This window comes from Eumetopias jubatus, unplaced genomic scaffold (assembly GCF_037043125.1).
Source record: "Eumetopias jubatus isolate StellerSeaLion01/CBP00866 unplaced genomic scaffold, mEumJub1_p1.0 scaffold_17, whole genome shotgun sequence".
Taxonomy (NCBI): Eukaryota; Metazoa; Chordata; class Mammalia; order Carnivora; family Otariidae; genus Eumetopias; species Eumetopias jubatus.
This window is the reverse complement of record NW_028274823.1, coordinates 19,431,957-19,458,665: the sequence shown is the minus strand read 5'-3', so window position 1 is coordinate 19,458,665 and position 26,709 is coordinate 19,431,957. Positions and strand designations below refer to the sequence as shown.

Below are 26,709 nucleotides of genomic sequence, written 5' to 3'. Positions count from 1 at the left end.
ATGCGAACTGCTGAACCCTTCCTGGAACTTCAGAGTGCTGCCAGGTCCCAGTGCAGTTCTGTGACAGCCTGTGGAATGCCTGAAGGTACGCTCACTCAGTGCCCTCACAAGACCCGGACTCTCAGAAGCTTACTCACAAGATAATAGAAGGAGAGGCAGGGCTTATTAAGTTTCCTTCTGCAGGCTGTTTGATTGCAATTCTGCCCTGGGTACAGGCTCATTTACATAGCTGATTTGTAGCTTTCATTTGAACATTACAGTTACTTTACATAAACCAATACTCTAGTCCCTCTTTGGATTTTTATTTTGACAATCCACTCAATACCACATGAAACCCAATGAGACCAGGAGCTGCTAATATGAGAAGATTTACATTCCCCCTTTCCACCGGGATAGAGGAATACAAAAAGTGAAGAATGGAAAATGAACAAACTGCTAAGTTTCAGAAATGCTTGATTTCTACTTGAGGGCAGACTGACGATTATACACAGTGCAGGCACATTCAGCTTCAGGAATCTTTGATCACTGAGGTTTTTTTTTTTTTTTTAAGATTTTTATTTATTTGAGAGAGAGAGAATGAGAGATAGAGAGCACGAGAGGGAAGAGGGTCAGAGAGAGAAGCAGACTCCCCACTGAGCAGGGAGCCTGATGTGGGACTCGATCCTGGGACTCCAGGATCATGACCCGAGCTGAAGGCAGTCGCCCAACCAACTGAGCCACCCAGGCGCCCACTGAGGTTTGTTTTTATACGATTGTTTCTCTAAGGGGCACTTTCCCTTAAAGTTGCCTCTTCTTGTTCTTTCCTTTGTTCTTTGCAAAATATAAAGATTTACTGAATGCATACTATATGCCAAGCACTGAGCTACTTAATTAGATTATAGTATTACAAAGGCAAGTTTGTCTTGGCCATCAGGAAAATTATACTCTTGACAGACATTACATATTTCAAGAAAGATATTATACATCCCATTAATTATGTATCCTAAGCATCTGCTGTTCCCATTCCTTCAGGATGAGCAGCCTCTGTATATAGTGAGTGTGTGTATGTGTGTGTATCATATAGTAACTACAGGGAGCTTTTGATCTTATGTCATCTGTTCTTTGTTGGGCACCTTGAAGTTCTTTTTTAATATCAGATATGCTGCTGGGTTTCTCCCAGGCCTGCTGTGGCTCAGTGTAGAGTTCTTCTTTGGAGCTCTAGAGCAAAGACCCATCCATAAGAGGCTGTGCGCTCCCAGTATGGAGCAGGGACCAAAGTATCCTTCTGCTTGGTTGTGGAATCTTTTCAGTCTTCCTGTTTATGTTGGTGTGGATTTTTTACTGAAGATTTTAGATCATAAAAAATAAGTATGATGGGTATTTAGATGGCTTATAGCAGATCAATATTCTCACCAAGAATGGTCGGGAAAGTTGGGTGAAATTTGAAAATATATTTGAAAGCACAGGGGAGATCCTAAGTCTACCAGAACTTGAGGGGCCCAGATGCAATAATGTGAGTCTGACATAGTTAATCTCTTGAGGCATTTGCTTTTTTTTTTTTTTTTTTTTAAGCTGGAGAGAGACAGCTACAGAGAAACAGAGCCGAATGTAGCTGAAAAGTGAAGTGGCACTTCCAGCAGCCTCATGCTACCAATGAGATTTAAAAAAAAATTGAAGTTCAGTACCTCAAAGGATGAAGGATCCTGGAAATTACTCAAGGCCTTCATGTAGGACCCTTCAAGAACTACAAAATAAAAGTAAGTAGCATTGAATCGAAGCTAGACAAACTTTATGATGTCTAAAACTGAGCCTCAAAAAAGTGAATCTCCTCATTGGAGTGAGGTATTATGCCCCTACTCTAGCTACCTACCAACAACTAAAATCTTTCTTGAAATATGTAATGTTTGTCAAGAGTATAATTTTCCTGATGGCCAAGACAAACTTGCCTTTGTAATACTATAATTAAGTAGCTCAGTGCTTGGCATAATGTTGTAACACTTAATGCTGGGGATGATGTGCTTCCTCTGTAACTCAAAGAGGTCTACCAGATACTGTGCTTCTTTGGGGTAGGGGATGCAAGATGCAGCCATTTGTCTTTTGCTTCGGGGGGATATCCTAGTACCCTGACCACGAGAGCCCTAGAAACCTTTCTGAAATGAAAGATCCGTGAAATTCAAAGGGTTTCTCTCCAATCCTCTTTAGCAATGTATCTTGCCAAGGTGCCACTTCTTGTTTATACTGCTCAATCAATGGCATCAGTGTAATGGATCAATAAGACATTCTGTAAGATATCCACAAGGTCTAGATCTCTAGATCTTAAAGGACTGTAATTGGGCTATATTATTATAGAGGGAAAAAGAATTAATACAGGCCTAGGGCAAAACTGTAAGTGAATGTCATTATCTATGCTTCTTTGCAGGAGATAAGAACCTCCTTTAAGCTGCCAAATAGATCCTCTGGCTCTTACACTCAGCCTTTAGCTGTTTGTCGACCATTTTTAGTTTCTCTTTATCCCTCTGTGGAGCATCCGTGCAACTTACCAGTGTCCAGCCAACTCTGCTCTCCTTGTAGGCTTAGTTTCTCCATTATCTTCAAAGTACCTGAATGATCGTACTGGTAGGGATGTTTCCCTCCATTAACATGTCTTCTCAGGTTGCTTCAGTGATTCTTAGCTATTGGGCCACCACCTTGTGGCTGAAACTATTCATGTCTCATGTCCCACTCATGACCAGCTAGGTAGTGAATGTGCTCATCCTCAAGCTTTCTCAGACCACTTCCAATACCCGGGATCCATTCAGGTCTTCTGAGAAGCAGATACTAAGATAGGATCAGATGTGCAAGAGATTTGAGGGAGGAAAACCTATGAAGGATAAAGAGGGAAGAGGCAGCGGAGGACCCGAAAAACCTTTGTGGCTGACATCTAAGAAGGGATAGGGAAGAAGGGGAGGACTTAGACAAAGGACAACAGACCATGCAGTTCTTTTTTTTTTTTTTTTTTTAAGATTTTATTTATTTATTTGACAGAGAGAGAGAGAGACAGCAAGAGTGGGAACACAAGCAGGGGGAGTGGGAGAGGGAGAAGCAGGCTTCCCGATGAGCAGGGAGCCTGACGCGGGGCTCAATCCCAGGACCCTGGCATCATGACCTGAGCCGAAGGCAGACGTCTAACGACTGAGCCACCCAGGCACCCCCAGACCATGCAGTTCTGAGGAATATTTGGCCAGACCAATGAGGACTCCCTGAGCAAGGTTGCCCTTTAGAAGAGTCCTTGCCTAAGGTCACTCAGCCATTCATTTTGGAGTTGAGATTCAAGCCTATGGTCTCCAAAGTTCATGCTATTTCCATCCTACCATAGTTGCTATACGTTCTCAACTGCTGGTTATAATTGGCAGTTCCTTTGATATTTGGGGCTTTGCTCTTTGGGACTGAATTCAGGTTTATTTTTACCTTTTCTCAAGTTCACTACTGTTCATTAAATCTTGGATCTGGAGGGTTTCCAGGCTCTCAGCCATTTTTTTTTTTTTTTTAGTTCTCCTGGCTTCCTATGGATAGGATCCTCTCGAAAACTTAGACAAAGAAGGTTGCAAACGTGAAAGGTTTGCTTAACCCCATGTGAGTGGGTAAGGACCTCATTGACTCTGAGGCAAGGAAATAATATGGAACTTGAGTTTTATATTCTCTATCCGGAGACACATGCACTTTCCTGTATGCATCTCCACCCATTCTTTACTCAATGAAGGTAGGCTCTGGCCACATTCTGAGTGAGGGTAGGTGATGTATAGATTCTAAACCTCTAAGTATCCCTCTAGGATGGTGGCAATCTTTTCAAAAGCACAAAATGGTTACAGATGCAGAAATTGAGGAGGAAATCAGATAGGTTAAGTAACTTGCCAAATTCACTCAGCTACTAAATGGTGGTTCTCAAACCTAGGACAAATGGAACAATCATCAATAAAGTGAGACCCTGGCCCTGAGTGTCCTAAGCCAACCTCCTGCACATTCACTACATGCTTTGTGGAAGGTGGTCTTGTAGAGAGGTTAGGGCATAAGCTTTGGAGTTAGGCAGGCTTGGGTTATAAATGACTGTCAATTTCCAAATGTGTGTCCTCAGGCAAGTTAAGTGCTCAGCCCCGAATGTCCTCATCTGTAAAACAGAGTTAATTATACCTAATTTATAAGATCGATAAGATACTTAAATTTGTACATGCAAAAGCAGCTGGTATAGGCAAGCACATGGCAGGGGCTTAAAAAATACTCATTCCCACCTTTGGAAGATATTATTATGATGGACAGAATCACTTCCTCAGTCTCCCAGGGCAGCAAGAAGCTGATCAACAGAGGCCTTCCCTGACCCCACTGAGAAACTGAGGCCTCACTGTGCATCAGCTTCGAGGTTGCCATTTGGAAAGCAGTTGTACCAATAGTAATTAATTTCCTCAGTCCTGGCTTTCCTGTTAATTATTCTGAAAACATACTCACATTCTGTCAACAAGGCTGCTTTCAAAATTGTAGCCATTTTTCATCCTTAATAAAGTCTCTCTCCTCTCTTCTGTTTCACAATGGAAAACATCTCAATACTAGGAATTTAAAGAATATGGGAAAATAGGAAGTATAGAGCTCCTTTCTCCACTCCCCTAAAAGAGAAGCCGACCTCTCCTTTACCCACTGGATGCAGGGACTTCCCATTCTCTGCCTCGCTCAGTCTTCGCACCAAGGCTCCATGTCTGTGACTGTGAGGTTGTGATTCTCACTTCAGGCAAGAGGAAACCGACGCTAAGGAAGGTGGCTAAGGTCACATGGTAGCTGCTGTCAGAGTTGATATTTGAACCCAATCTGTCTAATATGAAAAACCATGCATGTGTTAGATACATGCCATTTCAGCCTAAAACTACACCCCCCCCCAACACACACACTCCATACCACGCCACTCATGCAATGGATGCACACACAGTTTACTGCCTCCTATTTCTGGTTTGTTATAGAGAGAAGAAAGTACCTCCCTTCTCTGTCAGCTTCTGTTCTCCATACCTAAAACCATTATTTCCCACTGATCCCAGTAAATGCTAAGGAAAATAGTAGCTGAGAATTAAGCTTCTTTCTTTGTTGAAAAGGAAGGTGTTGCGTTAAATACCATCTAAGGGGTTCTCCTCAGTGGGCCTAACTCAAAAAGAGTGATGATAGTATTTCATAGGGTGATTAGAAGAATCAAAAGCTCTTTGTGTGGGGGGACTACATCATTTACTTTCTCTGGATCCACATAGCACTGAGCACTTATGAATTAATGAAATAAAAGACAGTAAATCGGGGATCATTCTGGTGTTGAAGAAAGGTCTTTGTAGAAGATTAGGTTATCCTGGGGACACATCTCAGCAGCACCGCTGATTTGCCATGTGACTTGGAAAAGTCACTTACCTCCCCTAAGCCGCCATTTTCTCATCTCTAGAATCAGAGGTTGAGCAGGAAGGATAATTCTCTAGGTCTCTTAGTCTCTGTGTCTATGGTATTCAGCCATGTTTGGGGACTAGGATGTCTTCCAGCCCCATCTCCATAGCTGGGGACAGGCTACTGCAGTAGTAATGCATCCCTTTCACCGGGCATCCCTGCTGGAGGGCAAAAACACCTTTCCACCTTTTTGGAGGATAGTGCACATTTTTAAGTTTACAAATATCTTTCCTCATTTATTCTAATTGCAAATAAATAGGTTCTTCTATCAAAGAAGAGGCAGTCCAAACATTTCAAAACATCTTTCTCAAAGATAACAATGTATCGTAATTTCCCTAAATATTTCAGAATCCCATTTCTGCTGCCAAGTAACCCTTCCTTCAAAGAGCCCTGGTGGGCAAGGCTGAGTCAATACTATTTCAGTCAGAGCAACGTCCATCTTTGGGTTCAGCTGTAGAAGAAAAAGATGTTGAGAGGCAACCGTTAGTTTTCCCTGTGGTTATTGGTTCTGAAGGTGAAGGAAGAATAGTATTGCTGGTGCCTTGAGGCCATCTTTGTCACAGCTGAGAATCATCTCCCTGACCAGTGAAATTAGTAGGAAAGTATGCAAATGTCTCTTAAACACTTCTAACTGTTTAAAGTGCCTTTAGATCAGACTTGGAGCCAAACTCTGAAAAAGAATGCAATGTATCAAAACGCCTCCTCTTTCTGAGGGGGAGAATAAGTAATGATTCCCAATATACGTTGTAAAGGTTGTTCTCTAAATGGTAATGAGGCATCACTAGGTAAATGTTGGCTGGAAATATTGGAAAACAAAATATTTCCATGCAGTCCAACCCAAGGTCATGGATGACTTCAGGGAAGAGAGGCTAATCTGAAGGCAGGGATGCCAAATGCACCCAGTCAGGATGCAAAGTCTTGGGGAGGAAATTCAAGATTTGGTTAGATCTGGTGAGCCTCAAACCAGGCAGAGGCTGAGAATATCATGCAACATCCCCGAACAAGCCAACAGAGAAAATGCTTCTAGGGAAGCCCCTGCATTATTGCTTTTGTCCCAATCTTTTGCTGATATACCATGAAGAAGAGTAACAATAGAAGAAACTGGCTTGATAGTCTTGTCAATATGGAGCCAAACATGGGAGACTCATTGTGTGAAAGGCAGACTCATGCCCCACGGCAGCCGTCAGCCCTTGCTCCTTGGCCCAGTGCCCTTGTGCAAGACACAACCTACACAACTAGGCATGGCAGCCCTGGACCCTCACAGTCCCTCAGAGGTACGATGTTTTCTCTTAGGAATTTGTACCAGGCTGGGGCACTCCCTACACCTCTTCAGGCCCTTTGCTGGTTTACTGCACCTTCACCTCTTAGGCGTCTGCTTAGACATCACTTCCTTGAACTGCAGTCTGGATTAGATGCCTATTTTAGGTGTCTGCACTTTCCTGCTTATAACTGAATTGCAGTTGCCTGTTCTTGGGATCTTCCCCCATGATTTGGGACCTCCAAGAGGCCACTGATAGTGTGTTTCTCTTTCTTCAGTGCTATCCACGGGGCTGGGCCCAGAGTGGACACCTGCCCAATGTTTGTGGCAAAATGAAGAGAAAGGTGAGGGGGAGGGAAGGAGAAAAAGAAGAAAAGAGGAAACAGAGAGAAAGAGCGAGGAAGAGAAAGTGGGAGGGGAAGAGAGACACAAGGAGAGGGAATTCCAGAGGAAGAGAGCCAAGGGAAAGGAGACAGGGGAGAGAGAAACTAGGCAAGTGGGAAAAAAATAAAAAAAAGAACTTGGATGCCCTGGAGGTGGAGCAGGGCTTCCCTGAGGCCCTGCCTATCTCTCTGGCCTTCTGTCTCTTCTTCATTTCTCACCAGCATCAGCACACCCCACCTCATTAAAGTCTGCCTGTCCAACAGAACTGGCTGGAGCAAAACCTCTTCACCTATGAAATGTCTTGCTTTCTTGCCAGGGTCTTGCTTCTCTCCTCTCCCAGAACTGTGTTCTGGGATTTCCATCAACGATGTCAAGGCCCATATCTGGGGAGTAGGCTCAAGCCAGCTAAGACCCTGGTCGTGGAGGGTCTCCTCTTTCAAGTTTAGTAAGATCCTTCCCATCCATGGGGAACTAGGAGGCTGCTGCAGGCTGTGCAGGCTGCAGAGGAAATTGTGTTCCAAGCTTATTAAAAGTACTTCCTTGGGAAAATATCCTCTTTCTGCCAGAGTTGGGGCTCACAGTCTTGTTCTGGGGCTTCGTGTTTAGTGATATGTTCTGGAGAAGGGTTTGGGGTCTGGGATTTCCTAACAGGCTGTTGAGAGAGAAACTCTCTGGGGGATTGAGAATTACATTTAAGTTTTCATTGAAGTTTCTGATTTCTAACTTGGCACAGCATTACCTGGGGAGCTGGTTTAAAATGAGCAGTCTAAGGTCCCCACCCCAAAGACTCTGATTCAGTGGGTTTGGAGAGGGCCCTGGGGCTCTGCCTATTTAGCAGACACCCTCTTCAGGCTTACTGCTGGTGCCGGCCTCAGGGCCCTTCGGCAGGGGCCTGGACGGGGAGGCTGTGGGCTGGCAGCTGTCAGTGCAGTTGAAAGCTCTGTGGAGGACTTGGGTCCCACCGTGAGCAGAAAAGAGGCTCATGGAATCTCCATGCATACATATAGTTTCAGGGAGGGGGACACTGACCATTTTTCATCTGCGGGCCAGCTCTTGGTGGGGGTGGAATTCCTTGTTTGGGCCTTAGTTTCTTCTTCTCCAACGGGATTCCTTCTTGCTGGGGCACCGTCACCGGGAAGTGGGCCAGAGCACTGTCTCATTACCTTCTCCGGGAACCCCACCAGGGGATGCGCGCTGCTGGGGAGGGAGGTAACTTCCAGAGAAGCGATAGCCTGGGCAGTTCACAATAGTGCACTGACAAGGACGGACTGAGCAGGGAGAGGGGCTGGCAAGTGACAGCGGGAGGAGGGAAGACAGGGAAGTGAAGCAGGAGCGGGAGTCCCTGCATCCCTATCCTCTCTCAGCTCCTAATTAGCCGTGGGACACAGCTTTTGTTCTCAGGGCTTCCTTTTGCTCCTGCCAAACAGAGAACCTACCACAGGTGAACTCTCAGAGTGGAGTAATTTTTTTTCCTACACTTGTCTCCTCTGAAGCAATGCTTTTCCTTGTTGTTTGTTTTCCCCTATTGCACATTCTCCTCCCCTCCAGCTTTGTTTCCCATATCCCAGAGACTGCTATTGAACTAGTGAGTTCTTTAAAAAAAAAAAAAACCTTTTTAAAAGTTGTGTTTTTCCGCAGTCTGTTCTTCAGTTAATTATTTATTGCTTCACCTCTTTACAAAAACCAAGTGACATGATCATACTGTAAGGACTTGACTCTAGGAAAGTGAGTAGAACATTCCTCTGAGGCACAGCCTCCGTGGCGTGGGACCTTTCTTCCAACATTTCTACCAAATCTATACTTGCTGCCCCAGCCTGTTCTTCACCTCTGGCCTCGCTCTTTCCTCTCACATTCCGATGGCACCAAGGCTCTCTGGCTTCATTTAGATCTTAGCTCAAACATTTCCTCTTTAGAAAGTCTTCCCTTGCCTCCAAATCTTACACAACTCTCTCATTGTTCTAGAATCCCCCATCCCACCTATGTTTCCTTCAGCGCACTTTAATCAGTGATTCTCAAAATTAGCAGCAAATTAGAATCACCTGGAGAGCTGGTCAGTCACGTGGATTCCCAAGTTCCAATCCCTGGTTTAATTGGTCTGCAGTGGAGGATCTGCTATTTTTTTTTAAAGAAGCCCTCCAGAGAATTCTTAGGTGGAGCCGGGATTGAGAACTTCTGCCTCGGGGCGACTGGGTGGCTCAGTAGGTTAAGCGTCTGCCTTTGGCTCAGGTCATGATCCCAGGGTTCCTTCGTGGGGCGCTCTGCTCAGCGGGGAGCCTGCTTCTCCCTCTCCCTCTGCCTGCCACTCTGCCTACTTGTGCTGTCTATCTCTATCAAATAAATAAAATCTTTAAAAAAACACAACAACTTTTGCCTAAGTATTGTTATATATTTGCTGTTGTCTCAACTGCTGACAAATACAGTAAATTGCAAAAAAAAAGAGGGGGCAACAAATTTCTTCCCAAACTGTATACATGCAATTTGCAATGTATCTTTGAAGTGTCTCCCATCAGGAGATGGAGTACCCCTTACACTGGAATGGCCTTGTGACCGGCTTTAACCAATTGAGTATCATGGACATGACATTGCAGAACTTCTGAGGCTAGTCTAACTGGAGGAAGAAGGGCTATGTGCGGCAGACGTAAGCTGTCCCAGGGGAGGGCCCTTAGACCAAACAGCTGAGAACTAGCACCACCTGCCTGCTGCAGGCCAGGCCATCTCTGAACACGCTGCCCCAGTTGAGGCACCAAATGACTGCAGTTACATGAGTGACCCCAGGTGAGACAAAAAGAACAGCCCAGCTGAGCCCAGCCCGAACTGCTAACCTACAGAATGTAGAGCAAATGGTTATTGCTCTAAGCCAATAACTTTGGTACCATTTGTTATGGAGCAATAGATAATACAGAATGTAAGCTTCAGGAGGGCAGAGACGATGGGGTTTTTGTTGTTGTTTCCTTATTTTCATTACTCTATCCTCATTACCTGCATACCTCATTACCTGGATGCCTATTAAGGCACACAGTAGGTCCTCAATAGATATTTTCTAAGTGGATCAATGATATCTGATAGACCTTTACAAAGAACTGTTTTGCACTATGCTATAAGTCTAGTTGGCAGCATAGATACTTCCCTAAGTCCTTAGAATCAGATAATGAGACAGAATACAACTTGATTCTTCCCCCAAGATATCCCTCAAACTGCTACAGTGAAGCTCTCCTTTCTCAGTGGGTTGTTTTGTCCAAGGATTATTTAGCATAAATCTTCGCTGATTCAGGAAATCTGCTTTATTTTTTTTTCCCCTAAATCCTCAGCTCAAACACTCCTTAGTTTGGAAATAATATAGACATTGATGGCTTTCTCCGGTCCTCCCCTGAGAAGCGCATCGGGGTAACCCAGGGTGTGGGGGCCCCATGCTGAGCAGTAGGTCAGGGTGGTGGGGGGGCTGGGGCAGTGGAGAATGAGACATTTGTGAAAAACTGGTAATCTGGCTGGTGACACTGATTCAGTTCCAGTCCCTGTTACAAGCAAACTGGGTGTTTGGGTAATAAGTTATATTTAGAAGCCAAAAAGCTGTCATTATAAGTCCCAGTGGGAAGAGGGACTGAGAGAGGGTGTCATCTTATTTGATGTCACAGACAACATGCACTGAGACCACCGAGGCACCAGGCAAGCATTATGTCATTGAATTCCCAACAATGTTGTATGAGAGATATTGTCATGAAAAAATAGTTTGTATCTGAGAGAACAGGCACAAGGAGATGAAATAATTTGCCTAAATCACACAGTTAGAGGAGTTCAAATCCCAGCTCTGTCCCCAGACCTTACCACATTCTTGATCTTTAGCCCCTGTTGCCTCCTTGTGACAGGGAAAATAACAGAGGGTTCCAGGTCAGACACAACTCGTATCGTGGGGTGGACTCTGAATAACTGGATGACTTTTAACAAATCATTCAACTGCTCTGAAGCTGAGTGTTCTCATCTGTAAAATGGGCTTAAGCATCTCTCCCAGTGGGGCATGGGAGGAATAAATGAGAATGTGTGTTGTGGTGGCTGATACACAGGAGGCACGCCACAAAAGTGTGCCCCCTTCATCTCCTACAACTCAGCCTTCTCTCAAGGGAACATCTTTCTTGCTCTCCTCTGTGGTGCTTAGGGGGAAGCCCAAGTCTTGCCCTTGTGCTGCTTTGAGATGTTTTTTAAAAAGATTCTATTTATTTGAGAGAGAGAGTACAAGCAAGGGGAGTGGCAGGCAGAGGGAGAAGCAGACTCCCCGCTGAGCAGGGAGCCCAACACAGGACTCGATTCCAGGACCCTGAGATCAGGAGCCGAGCCGAAGGCAGACGCTTAACCGACTGAGCTACCTGGGTGCCCCTGCTTTGAGATTGTTGACCCAAGAGTTCGTGTAGATCTTGCAGTTGGCAGTGTGCTTCTTAAGGAGGGAAACTAAGTTTGGCCTTTTGTTCATTTTTGCTCTTCTTTTCTCCAGAGCATGGGCTTAGTGCTGGCACCCAGTGAGTGCTTGGTAATGACTACTGATGCCTCTTTTTGCTAATAAGAAAATTAAATAAGTATTTTGAATACAGAGAAATCTACTGACAACCTGATTCTGGTATCTCTGGGTGGCACTTTCTGTCTATGCTGAGCTCTGCACCAGCCCTCAACCTAAGTGTTTGGGGCTTGTGATCAACAGTAAGGACCACTGTCACCAAGTTGGATTCTTGTCATACATATCAGTCAGTCTTTGCAGTTAACTTGATGAGTTTCTCTGGTTCTCCACAACCAACAGCTTTATCAGTAGGGATGCTGCATAATTTTAACAGTAAGCAACAGCTACTATGGAAGATATAGATATTGCCTTTTTTAAATGTATACCCCAAACCTAAGATGTAGGCAGTATTACTATAGTTGAGGAAACCAAGGTACAGGGAGGGTAAGTAACTGACCCAAAGTCACACAGCTAGGAAGGAGTAGAGCTTGATTTGAAATATGTCTCTCCTACAGTATTTTTTTATGGGCTCTGCTGATATTGGGCTCTTGAAACTCTCCCTTTTCCATTCTTCTATATCTTCCCAACCCCCTCCCCTCTGGGTGGATGACACCTTCAATCGTGGAGGTGAAAGTGGGAGCTTGTAGAGCTGGGAGATATCCATTCTTCTTAGGATGACTTTGCCTGTCTTTGCTGAGAACCAGTGGGTCAGCTCCTAACTGACCTTACGGTAAATATTTACACATTTATTTGCTTATTTTCATTCTTTCCGTACTAGGATGTAAGCTCCAGAAAATGTTTCTTTTGTTCACTGCTATTCCCATTGTGTAAAAACAGTTCCTGCCATATTAGTCGGTGCTCTGTAAATATTTCTTAAACAAATCCATTGCTTATTGATTTCATAGTTTAACTGCCAGAGGAGCCATCTTGTTTCTGAGCTATTTGGAGCCACCTCGCTCCTCCCTGCTCTCTCCCGGCAAATGCCATCATCACTATGTTTTATCCTCACAAGATTGTGCTTAACTGGTGAGATCACATACGTGAAATCATTAAGCACTTTAGATGTGTAACCATCATAAAAGCTGGGTCCTTAAATGTCTCAGTCTCTGTAGAGCTGTAATCTGAGAACCCGGTCCAAAGCACAGATTATAATGGGAAGCTCAACTTTTACTTGTGTCCCTTGAAGAGCATTAAACGTGATCCAATTCATAATCTACAGCAATGTTTCTGAAAAGCAGTTCTTCTCTCCTTAATTCTTTCCTACCTACTGTTGTTCTGGCGTCTCTGGAATATTTCTCGATTCCCAGCCCATTTGGCTTTTCTCTGTCTTCCTCCCTTACCACCCGCAGGACTACTGGTGGGTGGACTGAGCCTCGTTGCCTCCGTCGTCTGATCTTCCCGCCAACTTCTCCAGCACGCTATCACTTACGAGCTGTGTGACCTTGGGCAGGTAGTCTAGACTATTTATGCTCCAGCTTCTTTGTATCTAAAGTGGAAATTTAATCCTGTGAGGATTAATGGGTTCATACTCACCGAGTGCTTGCAACAGTGCCTCATACACAGTAAGCACTCAATCTTAGCTGCTATTGTTATTATTATTAGTATGGTATCATCTAACTCCTGATTGTACACGGCTAAGTATCTGAGAATCAACAGACTAAAATGGAAACCTGAGACACAGCAAAAGGAAGGTGTAAATCTTAGTCAGTGAGGTCAAATCTTTCTCTTTTTGTTTCCTATCTGTATGGGAAGGTGGTGTACAGGGAAAAGTGGGGAAAAGTGGAAACTTCATTACAAAATCCTGCACTTGTCAAAGTATTGTAAGCATTTAGATACTCGAAAAATTCTCTTTGTGCTATACCTCATGGTACCTATTTGCAGTTTTGTCTGTTCTTTAAAATCGTTCCTTTTTTTTGGACCATCCATCTTCAAATATTTTACATCTTCATCTAACACTCTCTTGAGACTCTCTGTTTGTCCTGTCTGACCTTCTCTTTTGATTTTCTTCTTTCATTTTTATAGCTTTCCGCCGATCACAGTGTTAAGTCTCCCAGCGACTGCCGAAGGTCTCTTCTTGGCAATTTTCCTGCCACGTGATACCAAGAACCTCCTGTAAGGCTTCTGTGGCACTGGAGAGAGGCAGGGTGAGGGCAAGCCAGTCTGTTTTCTTCTCACCTGTGTTCCATGTCCCAGCAGTGACAGGGCACAGGGTAAACCATGCGAAGATGATAGCCAGAATGGGGGACAGCTGTCAGTGCCCAGAACCAGCCGGCCACATCTGTGAGGCCCACCGCAGAAATGGTGTGATTGCTGTGTGCACGAGGGAGGCAGGGCTTGGGGGCCCAATTTGGTTTGAGCCCAGGGTGGAGACTAGATGAATCCTAATTTGGAAAGGACTATAGTTGAGTCTGTCTGGGCTCTGTTTCCAATATATAAATCGGAAGCAATTTAATGGAATTTAGCATTTCAGGTTTAAAAGATATAGGCAGGAAAGGGGCTAGGATTTTTGCATTATGAACCTTGAATGTCCTGTTTCTCTAATTACGGGATTTCTTTTTCCAATCACATTTTTCTCCTAACTCGAATTCATTCTACTTTAGAAAGACTCATGATTTAAGAAAACCCAAAGTTATAAATAAGATAAAATCAGAAAGTGTTGATTTGCTTCTTCATTTCATTCTAAATTTTATTCTAACTTTTTAAAGCTGAGAACTCTCCTGGGTGCCTTGCAGATCTGTTTCAGAACATTAAGTCCTTGTTCCAGTCTTACAGGAATTAGGATGGTATGAAGGAAAGAATAGGGAAACTGAAACCTGAGGCAGTAGGGGCCACTGCCAATAGAAGCTCAAGGTGAAATGAAGATGAAAATGTGCCTAAATTTTAAGGTAATGCGAAAGGGAAACCCAGTGAGCTCTGGGGAGATTTTGACACACATCCTTGTTAATCTTGCAAGGAGAGGCATAGCCTTAAGGCTTGTGCGGCTAATCTGATGAACTTTCAGAGAAGCTCCGATCTTCTTGAGGTCTGGGAGCTGGTGGAGGGGATGACCGTAGAGAGATCTTGGTGAAGTGACCCAAGGATGCCCAACTAGGTCTGTTTCCAGAGTCCTCAGCATGATGGATGATTCCATCCTGCCCTTTCTTGACACGTTCCCACGTATTTCCTGACCCTTTCAATGCATCGCTATGCCTAAGAGGCAGTAGAGTGAGGGGGTTAAGAACATAGGTTCTGTAGCTCACCAACATACATTTGAGTTTTACGTACATGGATTATAGTTTGTATCACCTTGATCAAGTCATCGAAAATCTCTGATCGGTAAGATGGAGATATTAAATGCCTCACACTGCCCTTATGAAAATTCAATAGTTCATATAAAGCACTTAGCATACAGCTGGTACTGGGTAGATGCTGCCATTATTCAACGATAATAATGTTGATTATCAATATTAATTTCCCCTGGAAAACACAAGAGTCTTTCTCTTTGACAAGCAGAAGTCTCAATGGCTAGGTCTAAATTGGGACTTGGTTTGCAATCGCATTGACCTCAGGTGGTGTGAGTGCATCAGATGGAAACCTGAGCTGCAGGACTCCAGCTCCTCAGCCTGCACCTGGCAGGAGGAGGATCTCTGTTGAGATAATGGTGCCTTCACTGCCACCACGGAATGAGAAGCAGGTGACTCACTACTTCCACTGCAGAGGAACTGTGCTCCCTGCAAATAGTTGGCTCCAAGCACAGAGCAATGGGGCCTGGTTGGAAAGTGAGCTCAGTGGGGTCAGAGCTGAACTTGGTGAGCCCAGCCCAACATGCCCGCCCCGCCCCCCCTCACTGAAGATTGTCTGTATATTCCTTCTACTGCTCGTTTATGTACTAGAGTCAGACAGACCGGGCCACAGGTCCACTTACTAAGTGCTCAATGAAAGCCATGAGTTCGTCTGTGAAATGGAGGTAATAATGGTATTTATCTTAATGGCTTGTAGTGAAAATCAAATAAGATCTTGGCACAGTGTAAAAAATTCAGTGAACAGTAGTAATTATTGTGTTGGTCCTTTGGCCTAGAGTCCCCTTCCCCTCTCCTCTCTTCTCCTCAGCGTCTGACTGTGTCCTCCCCGGATGACATTGGTCACAGCGAACACCCCCTCCCTTCACTTCACTCCATCTGTTCAGGTCTCTCCTCAGCACTTGTGGACCTTATTTCCAAAGCGCTCTTGTCTATGGGTTTTATTATATCAAACATCACTTTCTAAAATTTATATTATGAAAATATTCATTAAGTAATGAATTCATTCATTTACTCAAAAATATGTATAGCATATTGGCTATTTATGCACCCTTCTAGATGTTGATGATTTGGCAATAAACAGGTAAATCCTTGCCTTCATGGAGCTTACACTCTAGAGAATGAGATAGTTACACACATATAAAAATGTCTACAAAAAATAGGTATACAGTTTAAAGAATAAGACAGACCATTTGGTACCTGCCTCTCAAGTGAAGATACAGAACATTTGCCTCTAGAAGGACCCTGTGTGTCCCTTCTCAGACACATCCTTCTCCATTCCCCCAGAGCCCAAAGGAACCGATCATCCTGGCTAGCAGATTGTATGTACCCTTGCCTTGTAGTTTTGCCCCTTTACATAATGAACACTCAATACTATTTTATTTGTTTTTTTTTTTTATATTTCAATGTCGTGTAAATAAATGTATTACCTACATTTTTCTGTGCCTTACTTCTTCTACTCTATATTATGTTTTAGGGTTTATCTTCATTGACACCTAGAGTTATAGCTCACTCAGATGTCACTGCTGGATAGTATTACTTTCCCACACTTTATGTGTACATTCTATGATTGATATATATTTGGGTTATTTCACTTGAAATAATTGTTATCATGCTTCATTGACCATTCTTGAAACTGGCTCCTAGTTCCCATTCCAAGAGTTCCTGCAAAAGGTAAGTTTCTGGATCATTTGATAAATTTTAGAGGGTAGGCCCTCCTCTGTTGGGTGCTTATTGTTACCTCTCACAGAGTGGATAGTCAAAGCTGGTTTAAGGGACAAATTGGAAGGAGACTGGTTAATGTTGAATTTCATGAGTTTCTGGTGGAATTTGGCCTTTATAGGAAGAAGTGAAACACAAGATAAATCATCCATAGACTTCATTTCCTGAATCAGAAGGAGGCTTTCAGAAGAAGGGGATATGAAAGAGGCAGGTCTTCAAAATAGGTTGAAGAAACAGAAGTCGGTGTGATATTATGAAAGAACTAAAGACTGCAAACTTCTTAAAGGCCAGAATCATATGTTGTCAGAAGCGAGAGCAGTAATGAGGGCGGATGATGTTAGTATCCAGTGTGAGTAGGAATTGAAGGGAATGTGCACAACTTGCCTAGTCCCATGTCACTCACCATAGAGTAAGTGCTGGGTCCAGTCTTGTCTAGTCCTTGGCTTTCCAGCTCTGCCACTGACTAGCTCTGTGACCTTGAATGGATTACTTCACCCCTCTGTGTCTCAGTTCCTTTATCTGTGAAATCCCACCCATGAAAGCAATTCAGGTAGTCAGGTGCCAAAGTTTAGAGAGGAAATGAAGTTCCCAGGTATCTCAAAGTCACTGTTGTTGGTAGGAAGGTGTGGGATTCAGCAAACCAAGTAGTATCTCTTGCTGACATGTCAGCATGGGCTCTCAGGCCAAATCAGGAGCAGGTGATATACTCCATCAACTGATTCCTTACCATTGGGCTATTCAAAAAGCTCTTCATATTTCTCTGGTCAAGAGCAGCAAGGCCAGGTATCCCCTTCCATCCTGGTGCCCAGATGGGGAGCTTCAGAGTCCCTCCTGCCCTGGGTGCTAGACTGGAGTTTCTAGCACCAGCAGTGGTAGCCGACTTGCAGCCTCCCGGCAGCTGGGAGGCAAGTTAAGCCATCCGTGCAGCCAGGCAATAAGGAGGGGATTACAGGGATTGATGGAGTGTGCAGAGAAGGGCTCTGGCAGAACAAAGTGGAATCGAGAGGACTCGCCAGGCCGTGCAGAGCATTTCACATTCGTGATCCAGGTCAAACAGCAGGGCTGCCAAGATTTGCTGTTGCTAAGGCTGTGCCAGCACAAAGGAGATAAACCTGGCTGGCTGGCTGCCTGCACCCGCTAGAATCTCCCATCTTGAGCTGATGAACTCTGAAGTCCCCAGTGCCCTTGCAGAGAGGCCAGCAAATCATTTCCTCCCCCAAATGGGATTTCCTCCGGGGAATTGTGTCCCTGGTATGTCACAGTAGATGACATACACTGACCAGGCTGTAAAAAAGCTGCATGTTGGCTCAAAGGGACTTGTCCCTCTTTGGAGCTCAGAGGATGGGTCAGAAAAGTCCTTCGTGGACTCAGTGTCTTAGGAGCTTCACAGATGGGATATCTTGGCTTCACAGATGCTCATTAGGCACTTGCCCTGTTTGTTATAAGCAACAGAACAGGCTAGCTTTCAAAGGGCAGCCAAGGCCTGGTGGAGAGGCTCTCCAGATGGTGGCAGGGCAGCCAGCAGCAATCCCAGCAGGAAGCTCTGGTGGCTCAAGCAGCTTGAATGTGCCAGATCACATAGCCCCAAGAACCCCAACCTTCTGTTGCCTCTGCTCTCTGGAAAGTATAGATGGATTCTCCCTTTAGGATGGAGAAACTTCTTCTCCAGAGCCCATACTATAGAATGGGGCAATACTTCCTTCATCAGATGGGCCAACAAAATTTATAGAAGGTTAACAGGAAAAATCATCTTCAATGAGAGGAAGCACTCCTGTTCAGCTTTAAGATCTCCCTGGCCTTTGGGTTTGCTCTATGAGGTGTCTCCTTTACCTCCAGGGCTCAGCTCAGTGGGACTTGATTCCCTTAGTCCAGAATCATCCTTCCTTAACCTCTCCCACACTATGGCCATCAGAGAGGATCCTAACACTCAAACTCTCACACCTTGCGCCTCCAGGAAGTAGCCCCCCATGTTGCCCTGAGGCCTCTTCTTTGGAAGAGTTAATGCATATTTGGCATCCTGAGTCCTGTGCGTCTGACGCTGGGATCAAGGGAACATGCGGGTAGATGGACCATGATCTTGGGGGTTACAGAGGGTGGTGAGAATTCTGGTTCTGCTGCTTCCTAACCATGTGTCTTGGGCAAGTCACTCAAGGATAAAATAGAAAAAGACTCATGAGCTTCAAGGGTGTTGTGGTGATTCAATGAGATTTTCTAGAGAGAAGGGAAGAGAGACAAGAGACAGAGAACAGACTAAGCACAGTACTTAAGTGCCTTGTTGGTAGTTAAGTGTTTCATTAGAGGGAACCATTATTATTCTGATAGAAAATGCTGATGTGCGCACATGCAAACTTTTAAAGGTTTTAAAGAATTTTAAGAGGACTCTAAATTAAGGATCCTGATCACAGATTATCAGATCCAATGGGTATTTCTCTTTGATTAGGAAAATGAGGCTAAGCCCCAAGAGAAGTGACTTTCCCACAGTCACTTAGTTACTTAGGAGCAAAATCAGATCTGGGAACTGGACTCCTGACTCCAGTGCTCTTTAACCTGGACATTTGCCTTCGAAGGAGCCAAATAGGCCTCACAGTAACACCTACCATCTGCTAAGCGACAGTAGTTGGCAACAGATTCTCCTTACACTGCAGGGAACAGAAAATTGCTCAATTCATTTCCTTGTAGACAGTGAAAATCTCATTCAGGAGAAAAATGGGAGTGTGTGGATAATCAATCTGATGCCGCACTGGTATACCTAACAACCCTCACAGAGGACAGCCTCAGTGTAATAAGCTTTCAGTACCTTTGGGCTCCATCTGTGCTGGACATTTTCTGTTTGTCCCTCCAGATGTGCTCTCCACTGTCTTCACCCTGTTCACTGCCTCTGGAGGCTGACCTGTGTGGACCACACCAACAAGCACCCTTGCCCTTTGGGGTAACCCTTATGGGTTCAGTGCAGCCAATCAGGAGCTCCAGTAGGAAATCAGAGAGGAAGGGAAATGAAGATAGTGAATTATTTCCCTTCTCATCTTTCTGTTGGGTCACCTCCATCTAGCTAAGTTATGCAATACAAGGTCACTGTTCCTCACACAGTGACCAGTTCTAGATGACTCTTCCCTGCGAGATTCACATAACTCTTCCTTCCTTTGGCCTCTTTGGGCTTAGGGGTGGTGACTCTCTTCCCTTATTAACCTTAGGGTGTTGTAGCATCCTTTGTGGTTTTCCTATGCCCTGTCCACATCTTTGTAAATAATCTCTTTGTAAAAGAACTATCCTTGAATTATCCCGAGTGTGCCATCTGCTTTATTTTGAGACTCTAACTGATATACTAGGCTCACATTGTCCCAAATCAAGATCCAGCAACAGTTCCCCCTGGTGTTGGCTAGGGAGAAAATTCCATATCAAATAACACTTAACTTTGAGAATGTGCCTCTATTTTTGCTATATCCCCCTTATGTAGCCCCTTTTAGGAACCCAGCCAGAATTTTGCTGATTGTAGCAAAGGGGCTATGATTCATCTTCCATGACATGGGAGATGTGCAGTGTCAGAAGTGACCGGTAAAGGTGAATAGAGGGCGGGGGGGGGGGGGTGTTGGTCATCTGGCCAAATGCCGTCTCTTTTATCTTGTGAACTTCATGGGGCTTCTTTTGGTTTTCTGACATGATTTTGGCTTCACAAAAACAACCTGGAAAGCCATTAAATACAGTGACTTTATAACCTAACCCTAAGCCTAAACCCTATCTCAATAATTAGGAAAACTGAGTTCTTGAGATATGGAGATATAAACTCTTACTAAAGTTGGTAGAAAGAGTTGATGTTGAGTCAAGAAACTAACCCAGAATCCACAATCCATGACCTTTTTGTTCTTACTCTACATTTTCCTGTTTTGGTCTTCCACAGAAAACTAGATGATGAGCTGAGGACAAGAAATATGTTTTTAAAATATTAAGTAATGATTTTTTTTTTTTTGTATTTACCAGTGTTTATTTGGCACCTATTATGTGTCAGACACAGTCTGGACCCTGGAGATACAATAGTTGCTAAGAAAGATATGATCACTGTAGTCAAAGAACATATAGTCCAACCCAGAGCAAACTATGGCTGCAGGCTATCTGTTTTGTTAATAAAGTTTTATTGGAACACAGACATGCTGATTTGTTAATGTAGTGTCTATGTCTGCTTTCCAGCTACAAGACAGAGTTGAGTAGTTGCAACAGAGATGGTATACCTCGCCAAGCCTGTACTGCCTAGCCTTTTACAATAAGTTTTCTGAATCCTGGCCTAGCCATATAACTTCTTAGTATGTGGCATAGACAGAGACACATTTTTTTTTTTTCCTCAACAAATACTCTGTGGTCAGATCAAGAGACTCTTCACAGCTGAAAAGCATTGCCATTGTCTTGATAGTAGGAAATAATCCTCAGTGGATTATTTTTAATCTTTGCATCTTAAGGAATTTGCTGAAATTTCTAGAGCTGTTGACATGTGAACAATTTTTTTGCCTTTTTTTTTTGTGGATCAGTGTGAATTCAATACACCTGTGCAACTGTGCAAGAAGTTTCAAAGGGGAAACTATTCTGATGCACGGGGGGTAGGGGGAATGGATTGAATAGAACCTTGATTACTCACATTCCAGAATGTGTCATCTGGTTTTCTGCTGCTCTTAGCCTTCTTCTAAATGTACTTATGCTGTGAATTTCTTTCCAACTTTTTGTTCATAAATACTTGAAGAAAAGAAATGAACTCAGAAATTCCTTTTAACCATTTCCCTTTCACTGGTGTTTCACAGCACAAATTTGTGGTTGTGGGATTCTCTGGGATTGAAGCACAGCTGGGATGAGAGTAAAAGCCATGTAATGGTCTGGGACTGTCCATCCTCTGTGAAGCATCTCTGAATAACACTCAGAATAACATTCAAATAGGTGCAAACTGCTCTCTCTGAGTCCTTGTAGGCTTAGGATGTTTATCTTGTTCTGGGAACTCATATGGAGTATTACTAAAATTTGAAAAGAAAAGAAATGTAACTGATTCTCCAAAGGAATAGGTGGGTTTTGTTTTAATTAAAATTAGATGCTAATGAAAGAAGCTGGGACACTGTCTAAAGATAAGAAAAGGGAAGGACAATGTTGTAGTTTATTCTAGGAAAGAGAAAGAAAGAAAGAAACAAACAAGGATAGGTCCAGGCATACCTGTTGGAAAAGCAGATAATTCCTATTGTGATTTGCTCAGTGCCTAAAACTAGCTAATACATAGTCTTCTGGACCATGAATGCAAAATATTATAAATGGAAGTTACCCCAATCCAAGGTAGATTTATAATCTCTGATCATCTCAGTTTATTATCTAGCATGATCAATTCAGTCCAAAAGGAATTTACAAAGGCCCTCCTGTATTATAGGCGTTGTGAGCACCCTAAGAAAATATAGCAATGATAGAGGTAACAATGCCTTCCTCAGAGTTTACAATCTAGGTAAGAAGGATAAGAAATAGGGCTACACACAAATAAAACACAGCACTATAATATAACTGCCACACATAACTTAATGGGTGTAAAACCCAGTGAAAGGCAGAGTTAATGAGAGATGGAAATAATGCAGAATTTTTTTTCGGTATTTGAGCTAGGCCTTGGGAAATAAAAAGAGAGGAAGATATTCCGGCAGATATAACAGTGTGAGCAGAAGTAAAGACTTCATTGAACATTTACATGTGGTTGCATTACAGAAAACCAGCTCTTGGTAAAGAGGTAGAAAAGGTCACCCAGGATTTTAAATGCAGTGTGAAAATGGAAAGTCATTAATCCTGAGAAATGGATTGGCATCCTTGAAGTTTTTCTCTAAGCTTGAGATGGTAGCTGTGTATGCGGAAGACGGGAGAGATGAGAAACTGAAGATGCGGAGGCCACTTAGATGAGGACTGGGGTATTCCAGGTGAGGACAAATGTGATTATAGTAATGAACACTCTATGGAGATGCCCTAGGCAGATTGGCACCTGTCAGAATACGAGTGATTTACAGAGAGGGCTTCAATACGGGGAGACATGTGGCAATGGGTGTCCCAATCCAGATTGCCGCTAAATGAAGATAAATTAGTTAAAAAATAAACACGATTTAAACCTTCTATACTGACCTATGTCTATTAGGCCTTTTAGGACCTAATTCAAGAATGCCCCTCCTCCAAGAATTTCCTAGCTACAGAAACAAGTCTTGCTTACAGTTCTTTTTTTTTTTTTTAATAAGGATTTATTTATTTATTTTTAGAGAAAGAGAGAGAACAAGTGAGGAGAGGGGCAGAGGGAGAGAATCCAGCAAACCGACTCCCTGCTGAGCAAGGAGCCAGACCTGGGGCTAGGTCACACAAGCCACCAGATCACTATTTGAGCTGAAACCAAGATTTGGGCACTCAACTGACTGAGCCATCCAGGCACCCCTTGACCCTTGCTTACAGTTCTTATGCAATTAGGATACAAGCAATTGTGGGAAAATTGTAGAAAAAAGGCAGTGTCTTTTATGCCTTCGTTACCCACTAAATATTCTAGTATAGTGCCAGGCATACAGTAAGTGATACTACATGGGTACAGAATGAATCACCTTGATAGACAACTTCTGCAAATACAGGTCACATACACATCAAAGTAGCTGCTTAGAATGGGGAGATGTGGAAAGGAGAGGTTCTCCAGGGTCAGGGAGATAACCATCAGGCCCATGTGGATAGAACACAGGAGAGTTCTTGAAAAATTTAAGAGTCATTACCGTGGTGGTGAGGGATTCTTGGGGGATTGGGAATGGTGCTTGGAGGGGCTCATGCATAGAGCTGAAGTGGTTACAGAATTGAAACAGAAAGAAATGACACAAATAAAGTCCATTGTGGTGATTTTAATCAAAGGAGAATTTTTTTTTATTATTATTTGTTTGACAGAGAGAGAGACAGCGAGAGAGGGAACACAAGCAGGGGGAGTGGGAGAGGGAGAAGCAGGCTTCCCGCAGAGCAGGGAGCCCGATGTGGGGCTCAAACCCTGGGATCATGACCTGAGCCAAAGGCAGACACTTAACGACTGAGCCACCCAGGCTCCCCTCAAAGGGGAATAATTTTTATTCATCTATTGGTTGATGAGAAAACAATTTGAGACGTAACTAGGACACTCTTCAGAAAATGCTTTTGGCAGCTCCTTAAAATGATGTGACTGCAGGATAGGAAACTTTATAAAATTAATTATTTTCCAATACTTTCTGTGAGACTAAAGCCTGCGCGCATGCGCACACACACCCACCCACCCACACACACACACACGTTTGCTTTTACTTGTGGGGTACAAATTACATGAAAACTTATGTACCTCAAACACACATATCACTTAATGTTGAAATATTAGAAGCATTCTTACTAAAATCAGGAACAAGAGAAGTATGGCTGTTATGATCAGTACTAGTCAACATTTTAATGAAGATACTAGACAGTGCACTAAGACATGGAAAATAAGTAATAGCCACTAGACAGAACGAAATACAGCTGATAGTACTTGGGATTTATCCAAAAATCTAAGTAGTTTGTCAGGTAATCTTTGAATTTTCTATTAGCACTCAAGAAAATTCAGCAAGTTTGATGGATTTCATCTCTCTATCATCTATTTCTGTACACCAGTGATAGTTATAAAATATCATTTTCTGATACAAACATAAAGAAAAGTATAAAGCTTACTGAGAGACAGAAAAGAAGACATGATAAAAATAGAAATATTCCATGTTTGTGTTTAGGAAAACTCAATAAATTCTTCATAAATTAATCTAAAAATTTAGTTGCATTCCCAGTCAAATTTCTCTGGAATTTGACAAATTAATTCTAAAATCCTTGTGTAGTAGAAAATGTACAAGAGTAAGTCAGTTTTTTTAAGAAAAAGAAAACAGTGATGGAGATATGGCTTCTGAGACACCAAAATACCCTGTAAAGCTGTAGTAACGAACAGGACATCATATTGGAACGGAAGTAGGTAAAAAGGGATCAGTGGGGCTCAACAGAATCCAGAGGTAAATATATTCTAGAGAAAGCACTTCATATAACGAAGGAAAGAACTTGGGACAATTGGCTAGCTATCTGAGGAAAAAGAAAATTAGATCCTTATCGAAAACATATACAAAATTAACTCTAGGGGAAGGGACCTGGGTCTATATCACCTGCAGAGTAATCAGTGGGTGGCCGGGGAGGGTATGTCTCACCTTCTGGTCTGCTGGGGTCATGTGCCTGTGCAAGCCAAGTGGGCTCTGGGCTCTCCAGCCTCACCAGGGATCTGGTGGGCTATTTTTATAGGAATTCTTAACTTTTGGTTCATAAACCTGAATACATCTCTCTAGTGAATTAATCAGCTGGGGAGATGGCTATTTCTTAGAATATTCTGCCCAACAGTCCTTAAAAAAAATCTTTTGAAAAAATGATTTTTTAATTCTGAGTCAATGTTAGCCAATTTTTGCTTCATAATTCTTACTAATATTGGAAAACAGAAACATTTATCAGGGCATAGCAATTCTGCAGAGAAATTTCTCCCAGGATTTGCCAGATGAAATTAGAGGAAGCATTTAAAGGTATTATGACACTTTTAATATGACTACTACTGAGTTAAATTTAAACTTCCATATTTAAAGATAAGAATTCTTATTAAAATTACAAAAACATAACATTGTTTAAGGTATGATTCATGCAAAGTGTCATCTTTCCAAACTAAAATAAATGGATAAGGGTGGAACCTAAAAAAAAAAGTTCGCCGCCCCCCCCCCTTCACCTGGCATTCAGGGGGGTGTGGGGCATGCTCTGCGGTCCCTGGCGCTGCCTCTAACCTCCTCCTTCCTGATGCCACTGCTGAGCAGCCTGTGGCTGGTGGGGGCTGGCCCCAATCTTGTGCTGGCCCCGGAGCCGCTGTTGGACCCTTGGCAGGCACACTGACTGCTGATCCATGGCCCTACCTGGCCTGCTCCTGAGCCTGCTGCAGGAGGCCCACCTGGGCACTGTGCAGTTCCTGCACACCTCCGCCCTGCTCACCCTAGCTGTTGGGCTAATAGCTGTCCAGCTCGCAGGCCTCTGCGGGCCCAGTGCAGCTGGTGGCTGCAGCCCCGTGCCTGTGCACCTGGCCGTGCTGGTGGGGCCGGGTTACCAGCCTAGACAGCCCCAGGGGCACCATCATCATGGCTGCTGACTAGATACCGTGGCTCAGCGCTGAGCCACCCTTCCTACAGCTTCTCTGTGGCCTCCTTGCTGGCCTGGCCTATGCAGCCAGGTCCTTCCAGTGGCTGGGGCTTTCTGAGTGGTGGCTGTGGGCAATGTAGGAGGGTGTCTTTTGCAGGCCCCTGGTGAGGGGCTGGCCACTCAGACACCTTCCTACCCCAGGCAGCCTGGCTGTGCTGCCTATCACTCCTCCTACCACCCTGGACCTCCTTACATGGTCTCCCCTAGTCTCTGGTTCTACAGTGAAGGCTCAGCCTGGCAGTCCCCAGGCCTGGGGTCTGTGCAGTGGACAGGAGAGGGCTCCTCAGAGACGAGCCTGGCCTGGGCACAAATGATCTAACAAAGCACATTAAGTTGAAATATAATAACATTTATGTTGCAAATATTTTCTTTCAGCCCAGCAGGTAAATATTTTTTAAATATATAAGGACTTTCTATTAATAAGTAAGAAAAAGGCAAAAATACAAGCGGGCAATTCACAGAAAAAGAAATTCAAATAGCTAGAACTACACGAAGAGATATGAAACTTCACTTACAATCAGAGAAATACAAATGAAACATCAATGGAATATCAGTTTTGCTCCCATAAACTTGGAAGACAAGGAGGAAGAAGTAGTGAAAGGCTGTGGGGCCGAAGAAAATAATGAGGACTTTTACATCTTGCGGTTGGTACTGACATTGACTGATACAGCCTCTTCTGGAGAAAAATTTCACAATGTTTATCAAGATTTAGTATTTATATCCTCTTATTTGACAACCCATTTTAAAGTAGTATTTTCCTAGAAAAATATTCCCATGTGTCTACAATGCAACATACACATCACAATGTTGTTTATTACAGTGACAAACTGAACATGACTGACTGTCCATCGGGGTACAGTTAAATGAAGTATTTCATCTACTCTATGGAATATCATGCAGCAATGAAAAAGAATGGGGTAGATTTATATGTCCTGTTA

The 26,709-nt window shown here is 43.5% G+C and overlaps 1 pseudogene; it reads left to right on the top strand.

The window, feature by feature from the left end:
• On the top strand, window positions 1-26,090 carry LOC114200049 (rhomboid domain-containing protein 3-like; annotated as a pseudogene).
• The last annotated feature ends 619 nt before the right edge of the window (window positions 26,091-26,709 follow it).